This window comes from Cottoperca gobio, chromosome 4 (genome assembly GCF_900634415.1).
Source record: "Cottoperca gobio chromosome 4, fCotGob3.1, whole genome shotgun sequence".
NCBI lineage: Eukaryota > Metazoa > Chordata > Actinopteri > Perciformes > Bovichtidae > Cottoperca > Cottoperca gobio.
In genome coordinates, this window is record NC_041358.1 from 3,520,957 (window position 1) to 3,525,000 (window position 4,044).

Consider the following 4,044-nt stretch of genomic DNA (forward strand, 5'->3'; position numbering starts at 1 on the left):
TGTGAGGCTGTGTTGGAAATCCTTCATTCATTCACTGCTCCATACTCATCATCTGCTCAATCATCAGGTGGCCCGACACCTAAACTTAATACTAATACCCTCCGACACTTGTCAGTCATTTTGAGCTGTCATCTGGCCAGGCTTAATTATTTGTGCTTAGATGACAAAAAATTCCATATTGCAGCTTTTAAGTGCATTATCATGTGTTTTATTTGAGTTATTCCCTAAAAAGAGTTGTTTTTCCTCCCACAGTCTCTCTCTCTTTTTCCCTCCCAGACCAAACCGTGTGTCTCCCCCCTAAACCCAGACTATCACCATCACACACTGATTGTTAGTGTGAGCAGTGAGGGGCAGTGTCGTTGTTATGGTTGTCCCTCAGTCTGCAGTATGGGAGGCATGCTGAGGGCTGCTCCGTCCCTGATAGACACAATATCACATGTTGGCTAAGGTTAGAGGACACTTCTTAACATGCCGTGGGATTAAGATACAAAATGATCACCTACAGCCAGGACACTTTTGACTTCAGCAGCATTTGAAGGTAAGCTTAGACAGTTTGACAAAATGAGAAAAAGTGGAAAACCTGTAGTGGAGCAAAATCCTCTAATAGCATTGTGGCGGTTTAGAAAGTGTTTCATTACTCTGCCCACAAGTTTTGAAAGTTCAGGATTATTGCATGTGAGTAGAGAAGAGTAGCTCCACCACTAGGAGGAGTTCTGCTGTGTAATGGCTGCCTTCGTGCATCAGTGAAATGAAAACAAAAACAATGCAACGTATCTCCTGTTGGCTCTAATTTGGGACAACTGATCTTTGCCTTCATTATGGTGCTTTAAAAGTTCATTGCCACAATGTTTCTGCACAGCATTTTGCACAGACCTAACTTTCAGCCATGTAATAAGAAAGACACATGCTTTTACTAATCACTGTGTGTTATATCAGTCAGATGATGCCGACATTTGGACACATTGCCATTCTTAAGGTGTGTTCAGATCAAACGCAAAGATGTTTTTTTCACCTTGCTTCACTTGTGCGGAATACGGAAGATGTTTTTTGGAGTATTTCTTTGAGTATATCGAAACTCGCTAATATTCGCCCTTAACAATGGGAGTACTCCTTCCGAAAAAGGAAGAGGGACGGTTGTGCTAACTAACTGGGGAAGGCAATTCACACTGACGTTTGTGCTAACTTTGTTCAATAGCTGGAATCAAGTAACAAATACATACAGTATATTCGGAAGTCTCACAATACTTTCTCCAAATTTAAATGCACCTACCACCAAGCTACTGTAAACTGTAGTTCTGCTGATCATTTAATTACATTACACTAAAGTGACTTCCCAGCAGTCTGAATCATTCCATTAATGGTTCCTCACTGTGGGGAGCCACAAAGTCTGGTCTGAAACATTAACAGCAGCTGCCTCTTCCTCTTCCATTAGCACTCATTCTAACACTCACAACATGTATGTCTCAGACTGTAGTCAGGATTAGAGTTGGCTTGTATTTTGCTCTGCCTGTGCTCCCCTGTTTCAGTCTCATCCATCTTTCTCACATACAATGTCAGGAAACAATGTTTGGACATTTATCATTGCAGCGGTAGCTTTACAACAAGATACCTTTGCCACTGAGTGTTATGTGTGTTGTGTGTCAATCGTACACATTTAAGTTGTCTTTCAGGTGAAGTAAAACACCTACTGGCAGCCATATTGGAAGTCATAGGATCTTGGTAGAGGTTTCACAGTTTCACCATCCCTGATGGACAAAGATTACCCTTTAATTAAGTTGATTTAATAAATGAAGCCCCCTATTTTGGTTATTTCACAAGTATTTATATCTATTGTTTAATAAAAATTGTTGATGTTATAGTCAAAGTATAGATGTTGTGGGTCGATGGTTTGTACCTCAGACTGGTGTTACACCAGCAAGTTGTTTGGTGCAATAACATTTGACCCCTGAGCTAAAATAAGCTGTGGACCCCATCGACCCCGACTTCCTGCCACTCTAGTCTTCCAAGTACAGAGTAAACAGTGACTGCAGTTTCATTATACAGTATTTTGCCTGGAGCCCCAGAAACCAACCAGTTTTCTGTTCTGTCAGTTTGTTTTGTGGTAATCTGATTAAACACAATGTCATTAAGAAATAGCCAATGAAAATACAACAGCTTTAAAAAAACAAAACAAGCAAAGTGGAGAACCCAGTAATAACCACTCTCTAGTTGTTAATATTCTTAAGTTATACAATAGCATTGATAGTTACACAATCTCTTTGTTCTCCTTAAATAATAGGTTCACAATTGTTCAAGTCTGTCTTAAAACTTTGGACAGGTGGCCATATGGCAAGAGGAACATTTCTCCTTCCTAACATGCTTCCATTTGAGGAGATGAGGAAAAACATTTATCTGAAGTTAATATGAGGCTTCAGCAGTCTGCGTTAATCAAATCAATTGGATATCTTTCAATGTTGCAGTCTTTTTACAACCAAATTTCCTCATTTTGGTTGCCAGAAACCTTAAAGGGTCTTAGAACATGTACTGACAACACACAGGAAGCTCCTGCTCACACTTACACAGTTACATTCATATGCAACCACAGTCTGATGCGCTAGCTACTGAGCAGCTCCACTGGAGCAGTCTGGGATCAGGTGCCATGATTGATGACTCTGTGGCCTCAAGCCTGCTTCTCCAAACCTTCTTCATCTGCTCCAACAGTCTTATTGGAAACTGCATTGTCAAATATGTTGTGAGGGCAATGTATATCCCTCTGCATTACATTTGTTTTTTAAGTATCACAAATATGTTTCAAATCAAAGTCTGCAGAACTCCCAATAAGCAGGTGGCAGAGTGGGTGGATGGGTCAAACAAACACAGGAGACCGCTGTTCATGTCCCGTGTTAAACCAAAAGCAAAGGTCTTATTTTGACGTAACAAACACCTTTATTTTAACCCAAACAATAATGTTTTACTAAACTTAACCAAGTAGATTTGTTGCGGTTTTGTTTTCATTTAAAACAGTAAACATGTGTTTAAAACTGTGACTGTAATCAAGGACAACATATGTTTCCTTCAAAACGTAATTGAGAATGCAGTTTAGTTGTATGAGAACGTATTATTGTAGGAGACAGAGTTGGCCACAACTATGCTGACTAAAAACTCAGTTTAGTAATAATTAAATATGTCATTCATAACTCTCTCTGACAACTCTTCAACATTATTCCTGACAAATCCAATTAGGTGGCATAAAATGTATAATTCAGTCAAACTGATGCTAAAATAATGCACAGCACGATTAAGGTGTGTTCAGTTTGAATGCATGGAGTACATGGGCTATAGACATGGATTCGCTCTATGTGTTGCAAGATGAAAATGTTTCAACTTGAGCACTTACAAGTTACAAGTTAGATATATAAAACCGCTACAGCTATCTGGCTGTTGACGGCAAACAGACATATTCAGCTAAAACACTCCAGAGTTTGGGAAAGGAGATTTGACTTTATGTTAAGTCTGAATGCACTGGTACAGCAGTGGAAAAGCCCAAAGCAGAAACGGTTGAGGGGGAAAGTGATAGCCTCAGTATGTTTGTTTGTCCAGGAGTGATTTAGCTGTGAGTTCATTTCACTGCAGCTTCATTTGATAAGCTGTATTATAGCTCTTTGATTCTAAACAAGGCTGAACAGCTGTGTCACACTCTGCCTCTTTGTTCTGCAGTCAATCAGGTAGCAAAACTGTAGACAACTGTAGGCTACAGTATGCACACTGAAACACATGCCATTCAGATAACCTTCCAGAAACAGAACCATGACATCACTGCTGAGACACTATGTTTATGTATGTGTGTGTGTGTGTGTGTGTGGCAGGCGTGCTTGTGTGTCTGTGAGTCTAACCCTGTCACAGAGAACAGCAGCACCTGTGCCTTCACCATGCCACCTGACGGTCTTGCATTCCAAGAAAGTTGTGAAGTGTACGTGTCAGAAAGACAAGTGGCCTAGCTTATGAACTGCTTAATATGAAGCCAGTGTGTGAGTGTGTGTGTGTGTGTGTGTGTGTGTGTGTGTG

General features: G+C 40.3%; 1 protein-coding gene across 1 annotated transcript in view; it reads left to right on the top strand.

The window, feature by feature from the left end:
- Positions 1-441: 441 nt before the first annotated feature.
- Positions 442-4,044, top strand: part of s100p (S100 calcium binding protein P) — a 14,631-nt gene continuing 11,028 nt past the window's right edge. The window contains exon 1 of the mRNA XM_029430094.1: positions 442-538. The gene's annotated coding sequence lies outside the window, so the exon portion shown is untranslated. The remainder of the gene's footprint in view (positions 539-4,044) is intronic.